The sequence below is a fragment of the Eptatretus burgeri genome, chromosome 18 (assembly GCF_056783735.1).
Source record: "Eptatretus burgeri isolate ZD-2024b chromosome 18, Ebu_testis_v1, whole genome shotgun sequence".
In the NCBI taxonomy this organism is placed as follows: Eukaryota; Metazoa; Chordata; class Myxini; order Myxiniformes; family Myxinidae; genus Eptatretus; species Eptatretus burgeri.
Window position 1 is genome coordinate 39164491 of NC_140978.1, and position 15000 is coordinate 39179490.

Consider the following 15000-nt stretch of genomic DNA (forward strand, 5'->3'; position numbering starts at 1 on the left):
TATTCTGTGAGACAAGGCCTCATGTTTCTATTTTAACTCAGAACACGAACAGGCTTTTAAACATAAGTTTAATCAAAATCATTTTAGGGCATTTTAAGTATGTTTTAAAAATGATTCATACAATTTGAGAATATATCGCCCAGTTATTTTCCAAGCTGTCTCGCCCGAAGCGTCATTTCCTGTGGCCACACCCAATGATTAAGCAATCTCCTCATCGTTGCCTTATAAGTGATTCGCCAAACAAAGTTTCTTCCAGACGGGATTTTCATTTTTACAACTGAGACATGAGCGATCTTTCTTCCGCGAACAAAACAGCTCAACACAAAGTTGGTAAGCTTGTGTATGGGTTCCTCTTTGAACGATGAAGCAATTGATTATAAATTAAATCGTGATAATTCTGATATTTTTTTTTTCTTGGCAGGTCCTTGGAAGAAGAGCAGTTTACATATCACGACGAGGTGCATGAAATTAATGCTCTTATTGAAGAGGTCAATCATCTTAGAAGAGAATTGAAAAACATTTTTAATGACTGACACGACGTCTTATCACGGCCTCTGATCTTTTTGCCATCTTGTACCAATGGTAAAAAAAAACTGAGACATGGACTCACTCTCTTCCGATGAAGATAACAGCTCACTACAAAGTTGGTAAGTTTGTGTATCGTTTCCTCTTTGAACGATGAAGCAATTGATTATAAATTAAATCGTGATAATGCGAAAATATTTTTTTTTTCCTGGCAGGTCCTTGGAAGAAGTGGAGTTTACATATCACGATGAGGTGCATCAAATGAATGCTCTTATTGAAGAGGTCAATGATTTTAGAAGAGAATTGAAAAACATTTATAATGACTGGTACGAAGTCTTATCACGGCCTCTGATCTCGAATGAATTAAACCAATGGTGAGACGTATGTGTGTGTGTGTGTGTGTGTGTGTGTGTGTGTGTGTGTGTGTGTGTGTGTGTGTGTGTGTGTGTGTGTGTGTGTGTGTGTGTGTGTGTGTGTGTGTGTGTGTGTGTGTGCGTGCGTGTCTCTTTCCCTGTCTGTTTGTCTCTCTATCTCTCCCTGTCTGTCTCTGTATCTCTCTCTGTCTGTCTTTCTACCTACCTCTCTGTCTGTCTGTCTCTCCATCTATACCCTTGACTCATTATTTTTTTTTTTCAGCTCGATCACACAACATAAGCTGTTGAAGCAATCTGGTACAACACATGATTTTCTGGAGATAAATGTTTCTGAATTATTATTTAGTTATTTGTTTATTTATTCTTTTATTAATATCACTCTCTCTTTGGAATGTCGCCTTATGTTGGTTGCATCATTATTTTGGACGCGATTTTGCCAGTACACTGGAATTCATTTTATTGGCCTTGGAAGGATGACAGGCTGAGTCGGCCTCCTGGTGTGTTAATTCAGTGGTCAACGAGGCTTGAACTTAGAACCAACACCAGGCTTACTCATATTACCATGTAATTATCTTTATAAAACCTAATTATTATCCACTTTTTGTTTCAAAACAGAATATGGTGTCTGAGTTTCGAAATCACAAGACATCTGAAGAAGATTGTTGGGAAAGATTATACATTCTCGCAAATGAATATTTAATATTTTCAATTTTGATTAATTATATTTGTTTTGTTTACAATTACTTGATTTTGAATTTCAAAAAAAGAATCAAGACATGAAGGAGAGGGAGGGAGGGGGGTGGGGTAGGTTCGCTCCCCCAATGACCCATCACCCCCTCATCCCACCCCTCCCCTCCCCATGTGTGTGTGGGGAAGGGTGGGGGTGGGATGAGGGAGGTGGTGGGTCAAAGGTGGGGGCGCACAGGGGGATGAGGGGGTGGGGCTTGTGTGGGAGGGGCTTGTGTGGGTGGGGTTTATGTGGGCGGGGCTTCGGTGGGGCTTGTGTGGGCGGGGCGTGTGTGGGCGGGGCTTCGGTGGGGCTTGTGTGGGCGGGGCTTCGGTGGGGTTTATGTGGGTGGGCTTCGGTGGGGTTTGTGTGGGCAGGGTTTATGTGAGTGGAGCTTGTGTGGGAGGGGTTTATGTGGGCAGGGTTTATGTGGGCAGGGCTTCGGTGGGGCTTATGTGGGAGGGGTGAATGTGGATGAGGCTTATGTGGATAAATGGATGGGTGGAGAGATGGGTGGATGGGTGGATGGGTGGAGCTTGTGTGGATGGGTGGATAATTTTTAAATTAAATAAACATGTTGTGTGTGGGGAACTAATTAACTAATCACTAATTATGTGAATATGATGAATATTGGTGGAGATTGTGTGGGGTTTGTGTGTGTGGAGCTTGTGTGGGGTTTGTGTGTGTGGAGCTTGGGTGGGGTGGGGTTTTTGTGTGGAGTTTTTGTGTGGGGGGATTGTGTGTGGTGGGGTTTGTGTGGGGTTTGTGTGGGGTGGGGTTTGTGTGGAGCTTGTGTGGGGTGGGGTTTATGTGGGTGGGTTTTGTGTGGGCGGAGTCAAAAAATTTCAATTTATCTTTGTCTTTTGTAATTCCTGTGAATAAAATGAACCTAAAATCTCTTCCCCTTCCAAATCATATATCTTATAAGTCCAAGGAACCGTAGCTATTACATCAACAATTTTAAAAAGTTCGTTCGTCCATCGTTTAATATAACCCTTTTCAAAATGAGATTTCCACCTATATATTCTTACGATATCACCAACTTTGAACTTAGGTTTTCTGACAATCTCTTTTTCATATTTTAATTTTGTAAATGTTTCTGATGGTTTCATATTTGTTGACGTGTGAACCGTGTCATTATACTTATCCACAATATCCTGAATAAAAGATGACCATTGTTGTGAATCGAGTTGTGTGAATTTTTTATATAATCTCTCTTTTAAGGTACGATTAAAACGTTCAACAACAACTGCCTTCCCTTCATTAAAGGTACTGTATAATGTAATACTGTTATTTTTTAGAAAATTCATAAATGTCTTGTTATAAAACTCTCTACCCTCATCAGTCCACAATTTTTTAGGTTTTCTCTTACTTTTATTAAATATCTGTTGAAAGGCTAACATAAGAGTATTACCTGTTTTGTTTTATAATGGTACAACCCATGCGTATCTACTCTTAAAATCAATAACGGTTAAAGCATACTTGTACCCCTTATCATTATTGAGTTCAATCAAATCAGCAGACCAGATATAATCTACTTCCATGGAATAAACTTTCCTTCTCTGAAACTTTGTGAATATTGGTTTATGTAATTCATCAGCTAATTGCTCTTCAATCTTAATGACATCATTAGAGCTTTCAAGTTTTTTGAATTTCCAAGCCCAAGTTTCAATTTAGCACTGATCATCTTCTTCACGATGAACCTATCAACTTTTTCTCTCAAGGTTGGATTTTGTATCAGAGACAAATTATACAACATTTCTCTATCGGCTTCATGCTTTTCTTCCAAAGTTGTGGTATTCCCATAATCAATATCGTGTCTCATGCACACTTCATCAACTCTATTGATGGGCTCACTCCAGGATTTAGGATTGTCTGCCTCATCTAATCTTTTATCCAAGTTTGTGCCTGGACCACAGAAAGAATACCCTGGTAGATGTAATTCCCCTGGTATTCCAGTAGTTGTAAATTTACTTCCTGATAAAAACTTTTGTACATCTCCTAGTTTGTGTTTGGAGATAAATATTTTTTTTTTTGAACCACACACCGAACATATACCTTTTTGTATAACCCTGTTATTTTTACTTTTAATATATGAAATATTTTTAGTATTAGTTTTCTTTTTACATTTGAGACAATAACTCATTTATTTATGAGAAAAATTCCTGCAGAGTGCAAAAACATTTTTAGTTTCCAACATGCACATTTGAATCTTAATTTTTAAAACATAAAGAATCCTTAGAAATGCCTTCACTCTCTCCTCCATTTATTTAAGAAAAAAAAAAATGAAAAACTTGAATTAAAATCCACATCTTGTCGATGTCAATAGTCTTGTCGAAAGTATTGCAAATAGACTTGTCAATTCTTTGTTTTCCTCCTCGGTGGGTTGAGTTGTTTTCTTTAATACCCCGAATCTTTTTTTAATCTCACTGGTTTCCATATTTTGAGATTTATTCATTCTCTCTCTTTCCTCCCTCTCCTCCCTCTCTCTCTTCTCTCTTTCCTCCCTCTCTGTCTTCTCTTTCTTCTCCCTTTCCTCCCTCTCTCTCTTCTCTCTTTCCTCCCTCTCTCTCTTCTCTCTTTCCTCCCTCTCTCTCTTCTCTCTTTCCTCCCTCTCTCTCTTCTCTCTTTCCTCCCTCTCTCTTCTCTCTCTTCTCTCTTTCCTCCCTCTCTCTCTTCTCTCTCTTCTCCCTCTCCTCCTTCTCTCTCTTCTCTTTTTCCTCCTTCTCTTTCTTCTCCCTCTCCTCCTTCTCTCTCTTCTCCTTTTCCTCCTCTTCCCTCTCTTCTTCAACTCCTTCCTCATCCCTTATTATCCTTGAATCGCTTACACCCCATAGAATATCATACATATATTCATCAGGATTTCTTGTTATTCCTGTATCCAAAATAATTTTTTTTACAACATGAAACCAACAAAATTTCTTTTGAATTTCTAAAAGAGCCTTACCTTTTCTTAACTTTATAATTTTTTCATTATTTAACATTCTAATTAAATCTAAAGTTGTCGGTTTATCAACATCAGCATAATGCCAATCTTTTATTGAAAATACCTCATTCTTATGTTGTAGAACATATTTATTAAAATACCGAATACCCTTTTCTTGAAGGTATGCTTGGACACAGAAATGATAATTTTCTTGAAGTCTTCTTGCTGTCATTTATGTATTAGAAATATATGTAAGAATAATATTATGGCACGAAACACCTCCCCATCTTCCCATAGTTAAATCATTTTGTATTTCCTTACGTATTATATATAATCCTGTTTTTTTCCGTTTTCATGATATAAACAAGGGCAAAACCATTATTATATTTACCCTTATTAAATTCTTTTATTTGTTGTTTACTAATCGTGGCCCCACAAAACTCATTCTCGATACCAAGTGGATAATATTCTTCCTTACGAGACCGATTTCATTGTTCCAGGTCTTCGAGGTTAATTTTAAATGACCAATTATACCTTAAATCATTCATATCATACCCCCATTGTTCTATTCTCATACAAACGATACGCCCTTCTTTATAAAAATTTATTTTAATTCGAACTGTGAATTCTGTATTACCTGGAGATAATATCAACACTTCTGTATCTTTGGAATACACGGTCGTTTTATTTAAGGATATATATTGTGATAAATCGCTTAATCTCACCAAGTCATTCGCGTCAGTCGGGCTTGGATAATTTTTTAATTTATAAGCATTTTTCATGTTAATATTTTTGGTTATATTATATTTTTGTCGTTCAGCCTGTGCCTTTGTGTAATAATTTGATAAATCAATATCCAGTTCTTGGGATACACCAAAGATAGAACCATCTTTACCAACATAAGTCATTTATATTAGATTAAAAATAATATCATAAAATTTTTTATTTTTGTTGAGTTGAAATAACACATACAGACATAATTGACCACAACACTTGGAATTTAATTCTTGGACTTGAAATGTTTGATAAACACCATTCTGTAAGAATTTTATGACTTCAACAGGTGGTGGAAGACCAAAACTATCAAAATAATATTTGTCTTGACTATTAAAAATACAAACCCAATGAGAACCGTTCCCATTATTATCTTCTAAGTTCATAATAATATTCTTTGTATGTTTCGGCACATTTGTTAATTCATCTCTCATACAAATAACCACATTATGAATTTTTAATTTCTTACAATATTTGACAAGTTGTAAATTTGATGTTGTATTCTTTCCAAATTCTTTAAACCACTCATCAATGCTCATTTAATTATTAGAAAGATATAATCCATTACCTCTTTTCGTTAATTTTACACCTGCTTGTGCTATAGAAGAAAGCATATCTCCAACTAACAATCTCGCTTTATCAGGCAGACCTTCAAGTTTTTCAGCAAAATCTACAATTACACCACTTCCACTAATTTGTTTCTCCAACTCTTTGTTGTGTCTTTCCAATTCTTTTTGAGCCTGGAGTTGAGCCTTCCTTTCGTTGGCAGTTTTCACCGCTGTTGAAATACCACCCGTCAATGATCCAACCGCACTTAAACCAGCAAATAAAGGAATTAGAAATGGGAGAAATCCTCCACTCGTCTCTCTTATTGAATATTTTTTCAACATTGGTTTTGTCATTTTAATTTTTAGTGAGCCAGTGTCATTCAAGATTTTAACCTGTTCTCTTGTGAGCAAAACATCAATTCTTACTGCTCCTTTTCTCTGAATTGTATTAACGTTAATCATACAAGGCTTTTGATTTTGAACACAAGATGATAGTTTATGAAGATTGATTTGATTAACATATACCCCAGTTGGTACTTTGCCACTCATTTATTTAACAAAAAATTATGTGAGACTAATCATCACACCATTATCTGTATTAATCTGCAATTCTGTTTCTTCCAAAAGCAAACAATATGGATCAACTTCTTCACTCTCTCCTCTTTCAATGTATAGGGAAGTATCCACTCGATTAGACTTTATAGTTTCCTTTTGAGCGCTCAGGTCAAACGCATAGATTGTATACAAACTTTTAAATGCTGTCATATCCAAAATATGACAGCATTGCTTCCATTGCTTTCACACACCTTTTGGTAAGACTTGTATGCTTCAGCAAAATCATTTTTTTCCCAATTAATTTCCAATCTATCTTGTGGATAAAATGTTCCATCTAGAGAAACGCGAAGTTGTTTCACCTTAGCATTATCACTCAATGCATTATTCTTATCAGTCGCAGTATCACCATCTGGCTTTTTTAAAATGATCCACAGATATCGTGGCTTTCCTTCCAGAACACCCAAATTCCACGTGTAAGTGGTTTGGTTGAGTTTAACGTGTTGACATCTTCTTTTGAGGTATGATACACTGAGTGGTTTCTTTGAGTTAAGTCTTCTATTCAACATCTCTTCTGTTTTAACATTAGGAGTATATTCACTGATATACCAACTCATTTCCTCAATTACAAATTTATTCTGTTCACCAAAAGCACTACCAACACCAAAAAGCAATCTATTTTCATTATCATTCCTTTGTAGTTGAAATCTAATTTTAAGACCATACAGAACTTTATCATGATCACAAGATCCAAATATACCTTGAAGAGGAACTGCCACAGTAAAACTATTTACTGCTTTTGTATCATCATTATACATTCCTTTCCTTTGAGTATATCCAGGGTCTGTGTTTGTTCCCGTTGAGATATCAGGAATAAAACCTTCGACAGACCCCTTTCCCATTCTATCACTGAATGTATAGAGTGTAACTTTCATCATTTCAGATACAGCAGAGACATAATCAACCGCTTCAACTTCTTGTGTTCCAATATACAAACGCACACTATCAAACATTTTCCAGAAGAAATCATTTACAAGTGTTGCGTTTGTGTTATTCCCAGGTTTAGTGAATTTAAATTTACACAACAAGAAACTTTCGGAGAGATTCAAATAGGTTTGTTGATTATTTATTTCAAAACTTTTTGTTCCATTCGTATTCCAGTCTGTTCCAGTTATTGCATTTACCTTGAAGTAATCTTCTTTTTTAGTGGAGTTTGAGATAATAATAGTATCATCCAAATCATAGATACTATCAATTGCTTCCATACGTGTATTTATTTAGGAAAAAAAGATGTTAAAACTTTTGAAACCCTGATCCAAGTATTCGAATTATTTTCTGTCGTTCTTGGGGGGACAACTGAGTTTTGCCTTTCTTAATTTCTTTTATTGCTTGTAATTTATGAGATTCCTTCTGGGCATCTTTTATGCTCTTTACAGCACCTGCTACATTTCCCACAGCAGAAGCAGTTGAACCAATTAGATCTTTATGTTTAAGAATAGTTGAACCAATACCCATGAGAGTATCAATTATCCCATCTCCTCTAAATTGATGTCCAACACCCCTTTGTCTCTTAGGTTTATAGTATCCTCCACCAAGATAGATACCTTCACCCTTGTAGTATGGGGAAAGGAACATCCCATCCCCTGTAATTATTTTATATTTTCCCAACTCGTGTTTCCTCACAATAACCATCGTATTTATTTATTGGAAAACTTCACGTTGGTGAATTCTGATGGATATAACTCCTCCATTAAAAGAAATCACACGATTATCTTGGTCGGTTATCCTAAAATTTACTCTGTGTATGGTTTTCCTGACACAGGGAGACAAACCAAATTTTTGGGTTCCATATTGAATTTATAACCAATTGGGGTTGAGTATGCGCTGAATGAAAATATTGTATTTGTTTTTTTTTTCCATCATTATAAGCACCATCAATCAAATCACAGTGAATTAACACCAAATTTATTCCTGAGGATATTTGAATGACATTATCACTGTAAAACGTCCCATTAGTTTCAATCTTTTTTGAGGAGAAACCCAATAACTCTCTAAATGAATTATCAATTGTGAAATCAACCTTGTTGTTATTTTTAACTTTAATCGTTGATTTTGAAGTATGTTTTTGAATGTCTATAACAATATTTTTTGGTTCATCACCCTGTCCTTTCATAAGACGAGCAATTTCGGAAGATATTTGAGAAATCTCATATGCTCCGGGTGAGACTGTTATCGTTTTGTATCCACTTCCCGGATTATAACTAAACTTGTCATTTTTCTCGGTTATATTAAATAAGGCATTATAAGTTTCCATGGACAATAAAGATGCCTCATATTCTTTTGTTGTGTCAAGTTGTAGTGGGTATGGGAATGAAGATGTGTGGTCGCTTGTTGTGAAATTGAAACTAAGGATTGTGCTTCTCATCTTATTTAATATGAGATAAAATGTCTTTATATTGATATTTATTAATTATTTTCATGTTCATCAACTGGTCTAAAATGGCTGATGCTTCATTAAAACAATTGTTATTTCCAGCCTTCTTACTGCCTAACAACAATAACAGTCTATTAACTAATTGTGATGGGTCATTTGGAAGAAAACTAACACGTGAACCAAGGATACTTAAAGCCTGAATAATGTGTTTCTCCTTCTCATTCTTCCTACTTTTACCAGAAAGAATAACCCTATTCTTTCTGTTCAGAGTGTTCAGCAGATCAATATATACTCTATCATCATTATTTTTCATATCCAATGGTTTATCAATATACTTTGACTCATCCCTCACAGTTGAACCTTGTCTTCCATCTTTTGTGAGAAGAAACATTAATCTTGGAGTTAGTTTGACAGGAGGTTGAGCAGAACTCAAGAACCTTAATTCATCATTAAATATCAATACCTTTTCTTGAACAAGATGAAATATTGCTGGTTGTTCTGTTGGAATGAGTCCTGCTTTGGTTTTTGAATCCGCTGAATATTCATTGTTTTGAAGAGCATTCAGAATATAATCAGGGGGTCGATTCATCTCTTCCAGTTGTTGAAATAACCCTTTATCATCATATTCTAATTCTCCAATATGCTCTAATTCTTCCTCCGTCATTTTACTGAAATCTTTTAACATTTGGAGCTTTCTGGGAGTATATTTTGTTGTGGGAACTGTGGAAACATCTATAATTTTTTCTTGGGAATTTTTAAAAGTGGTTTAAAAAATTTCACTTGTTTTCTTTCAAATGCTTCTTCACCCGTTAGTTTTTGTCTGCGTTTCTTCTTTATGTCTTCCTGTTGTTTTACAACTTTTGAAACCAACTCTTGATGTTCCCTTAATCTTCTTGCCCTTTCTTTCGCATCCATTTATTTATTGAAAAATATCATTTAATATCTCATCTTGTTTCACAACAATATATTTATATTTTTCAGTCGTGTGTTTCATGTAATCCCCAAATTCCTTTTTACTACATAATGTAGAACAATTGTCTCTCCAAAAATTGTTTATATCTATTGAATTTAACTTGAATAAAATAAAAGTATTAGCATTGTTTCTGATGGAACGATGAGGAAGTTGAAAGTACGATTGACTAAGATAAATACAATTACAAGAAGAATGTCTCCCTCATGTGTAGTAGCTGTCCATTACCGTTTGGTTTCTCTCATTAACACAATCATCAAAGATAACGAGGTTCTTTTTGGATTTATCCAAATCTTGGGGAGACGGTATATCATCCGTATTATCACTAAGAATACAAGTTATCGGTTTTGATTTCTTTTTACATATCTGTGTATCACAAAATAGTTGTATTATATCTTCAATGTTATAATCATTTAGGTTTTTTTGAAGTTTAAATAAACCGATTATATCTTCTTTTTGAAGACCAGCATTAAAACCTTGTGAGAGTAGTTGATACTCTGGTTGAAAACTCGACTTTGTGAAAATTATTAAATTATCATAATCTAAAAAGTTGGGAGTGAGGAGCATCTTTAAAAGTAAGCAGGTTTTTCCACATCCACTTGAACCAACTATGAGGCATCTTAATGAATTTGGGAGATTTTTATGGTTGTCAAATTTTATCTTATTTTCCCAAATGGGTAAAAAATCATTCATTTATATATTTGGAAAACAGGTTATTTAATTTATTATTGGCTTTTTTCGAAACTCTATATTTTATCCTAAGTTCAGGTTTAATTTCAAGATAATCCATTATTTTATTTATGCAATATCTTGTGTTGATATTTCCCTGAAAATCACATCCATGAATAATATATAACAACAATCCTATGAACATTTCTCTAATACGTTCAGTTTCTTCCCTTGTAAGGAAAGGTGTGTTATCACCCTCGTACTTTACATTCATTTCTCTAATCAATCTTGTAAAGTAATTCATTTTTGGTGTAAATCTAAAAGAATTTTTTTCTTTTTATATTTTTGATTATCATTAATTAGAAGATAATCACAGAATATACATTGTTTATAGGCTTTTGACTCTGTGTTTAATCCCCGTCTTTCACATGCAGGACAATTCTCAAATTTGTCATATGGAGAATCATGGAATTCAAGAGGCTCAAAATCGAGTAAACTATTCAAATTTATAAAGTAAAACTTTACTTAAACTGAAATTCATCTTCGATATCATCTTCGATACTTTCAGAATCATCTATACTTTCATAACTATCGTTTGAACACAAACTCCCGGTGTCATAACTATCGTTTGAATGCAAACTCTCGGTATCATAATCACTCTCATAATCTTCAAAATCTTCAGTTGAATATTGACTCATATTTAATGAGTAGAAAAAAACATTACCATCGATATCTATATACATTTTTTCATTAACAGATTCAACTGCTACATTTTTTATATTAAAGGTAATTTTAAAATGATCCTTAACTACAATTGAACGAAATGTCATTTCACCTGATATATTAACATCCTTTATTTCATCAGGATTGATATCTTCAGGGTTGTTGAAAAAAATACAAATTTCTCCTTGCATATTACAGATGGTCATATCTTTTCTTTCTAAAGCTTCATCCATAAGGTTTTTATTTTTTGATACCTTTTCTTGTTTCATTGCTTTTTCTAGTTTTGAATATATTGCCAGAAGGAGAGGAGAAACTTTTGTTAGAGATACCTTAATTGATGTTCTTCCAGGTATACTAAAAGCCCTTCCACTGAAGTAAATTGAAGAACTCATATTATTTACCATAATTGTTTTTATCCAATAGTTGTTATATTTATCTTTGTTAAATTTTACATCCTTGACATATTTCTCAGTATCTTCAACAAATGAAGAGATTGATTGAAACTTGTCTTTTGTGTCTTGAAACATTGTATTTATTAAGTGAAAAAGTTGGAGGATAAAATGGTTTTAAGCACAGATTCACCTGTAAAATAAACGAAATTTTCATCAAGAAAATTTTAGTTTAAGCACAGATTCACCTGTAAAATAAATGAAATTTTCATCAAGAAAACTTTAGTTTAAGCACAGATTCACCTGTAAAATAAACGAAATTTTCATCAAGAAAATTGTAGTTTAAGCACAGATTCACCTGAAAAATAAACGAAATTTTCATCAATAAAATTTTAGTTAAAGCACAGATTCACCTGTAAAATAAAAGAAATTTTCATCAAGAAAATTGTAGTTTAAGCACAGATTCACCTGAAAAATAAAAGAAATTTTCATCAAGAAAATTTTAGTTTAAGCAAAGTTTTATTATATAAATATGGTGAATACAACGTACTGCGATGTTTGTAATCACGAATATAAACATTATAGAAAACACCTCCGAACCAACAAACACACATTTAATCTATTTCATAAAATATCTCCTCTTGAGTTAGAAAGAAAACATTGTGATATCTGCTCAAAGGATGTTTTGAAGAGTAGTTATAATAGACATCTTCAATCACAAAAACACAAGAAAAATGAGTTTAAAGTAAAGGGAGACTATTATATAGAAAACACTGATGGGGCATTTAAAGGGAATATAAAAATAAGGATTTTTCAATTTGGAGAACCCGGTCCATCATCAATAGTTGAATCAATTGAAATAGTGAAACCCAATGTTGAAAAATTTATTAAAAAGACATTAAAAGAAATGAAAACTTTAAAGTTTTATATGGGATTGAAAATGAATATGAAAAGACAAGATGAAGACCAAACTCCTTATATGAGAACAGATCTTCATTTTATAACATCATTTAAAGATTTTTTGAATAGTGGGGTTTATGAAGAACTATCAAGACAAGAGGAGGATGTTGATAATACAGTGGTAGGAAGTGGATTCAATATTTAAAAAAAATCATCTTTTTAGATATAAACATTCTAAAATCAAACCCTCTTAAAGCTTCTTCTTATATTGAATTACCAAAAGAAATAAAACGAAAGAAGGCAGTTGTTAATATTAAGAACAATGATAATAAATGTTTTCTCTGGTCTGTTCTTGCTCACTTACATCCACCAAAATGCAATTCAGAAAGAGTAAAACAATATATGAAATATGAGAATACCTTGGACATTAAAGATTTTAAATTCCCAATGCCACTAACAGATATTCCCAAATTTGAGAAAAAGAATAATCTTTCTATTAATGTATATGGATTAACGGATACAAACAAAGTTCAACTATTAAAAATTTCAAACAACTATAAAAATGAAGAAACACACATTGATCTTTTATATTTTAGTGTTGGAAAGAATTCACATTACACATACATCAATAATTTATCAAGATTAATCTCTTCTCAGGTATTCAGAACAGCAAACAAAATATATCCATGTAAGCGATGTCTTAATTCATTTCATACAAAAGAACGATTAGAACAACATTCAAAATATTGTAGTAATCATAAATCAGCTGTAATTACAATGCCTAAACCTGGTGAAAAGATTTCTTTTGAAGATTATAATAAATCTATCATGCACCCATTTGTGATATACGCTGATTTTGAGTGTATCCTTAAAAAGATAAATACTGCTTCTCCTAATCCAAAAGAATCATATACAAATAAATATCAAAAACATATTCCTTGTGGTTTCTGTTATTATATCAAATCATCTGTTGGAGAAAAGTATAACAAACTTGAACATTATCGTGGAAAAAAAGCTTCACAAGAGTTTGTAAAACGATTAGAAAAGGATTGTATAAGACTCACTAAATTAATGAAAGAAACAAATGAACCGATGAAATTAACCAAAGAAGAAAAATTAGAATTTAGAAAGAACAATATCTGTCATATTTGTGAGGGGGAAATTAAGGAGTCTAAAGTTAGGGATCATTGTCATCTTACTGGTAAATATAGAGATCCCGCTCATTCCAGTTGTAATCTTAATTATAAATTACCTTCTTTTATTCCAGTCTTTCTTCACAACAGCGCCAACTATGATACACATCTATTTATAAATGAACTTTCAAAAACACCAGGGAATATTTCTGCCATAACAAATACAAGTCAAAAGTATATTTCATTTACAAAAATGATATTCACAAAACCTTTAACTCGTATTAGGTTTCTAGATTCTTACAAGTTTATGGGAACACCACTAGCCTACCTCGCATCAAATCTAAGCTCCACGGACTCTTTTCCAAATCTTAATTCATTCTTTCCAAAAGAGGAAATTCTCACGAAAGAGGAAATTCAGATTAAAGAGAGAATTCAAAGTAAAGAGGAAATTCGAATTAATGAGGAAATTAATGAAGAAATTCGAACAGAAGATGAAATTCTAATTATAAAGAAAATTCGAACAATTAATGAAATTCTAACTAAAGAGGAAATTCTGATTAAAGATGAAATTCTGATTAAAGAAGGAATTCTCACGAGAGGGGAAATTCAAACAAGGAATTAAATTCAAAGTAAAGAGAAAATTCTTACAAGTAAGGGAATTTATCCTTATGATTATATGGATTCATTTATGAGATTTAAAGAAACACAACTTCCTTCAAAAGAAAGTTTCTATAATAACCTTTATGAAGAAGAGATAAGTGATAAGGAATATAAACATGCACAAGAAATATGGAAAATATTTAAGATAAAGAACCTTGGAGAATATCATGATTTGTATCTAAAAACAGATGTTTTGTTGTTAGCTGATGTGTTTGAAGCTTTTCGATCACTCTGTCATAATAAAAATTGTTATGGATTAGATCCTGCCCACTATTTCACAGCTCCTGGTTTAGCTTGGAGTGCAATGTTGAAAATGACAAAACAAGATATAGATTTAATCAGTGATGTTGATATGCTTTTGATGATTGAGAAGTCCAAGAGAGGTGGAATATCACAAGTATGTTCAAAAAGATATGCTAAAGCAAATAATAAATATCTTCCAAATTATGATAGTGAAAAAGATAGTAATTATTTGATGTATTTTGATGCTAATAATTTGAATGGATGGGCAATGTCTCAATCTCTGCCTTATGGTAAATTAGAGTGGGTGGAAGAAAAGGATTATGAAAAGGCTTTGATGAATATTGTTATTTCTTCTCAAGAGGAATTGAATGACGAAGAAGAAGGTTATTATTTTGAAGTTGATTTGAGGTACCCGAGTGATCTTCATAATAAGCATAAAGACCTTCCTTTTGC

General features: G+C 33.1%; 1 protein-coding gene and 1 long non-coding RNA gene across 7 annotated transcripts in view; one reads left to right on the top strand and one right to left on the bottom strand.

Moving 5' to 3' along the window:
* Window positions 1-15000, bottom strand: part of HIRA (histone cell cycle regulator) — a 264562-nt gene that overhangs the window by 61397 nt on the left and 188165 nt on the right. The window lies entirely within an intron of this gene.
* LOC147008936 (uncharacterized) lies at window positions 22-1236 on the top strand. The gene is made up of 3 exons (XR_015053336.1): window positions 22-647; window positions 741-899; window positions 1162-1236. It is a non-coding gene; the product is annotated as an uncharacterized LOC147008936 (long non-coding RNA).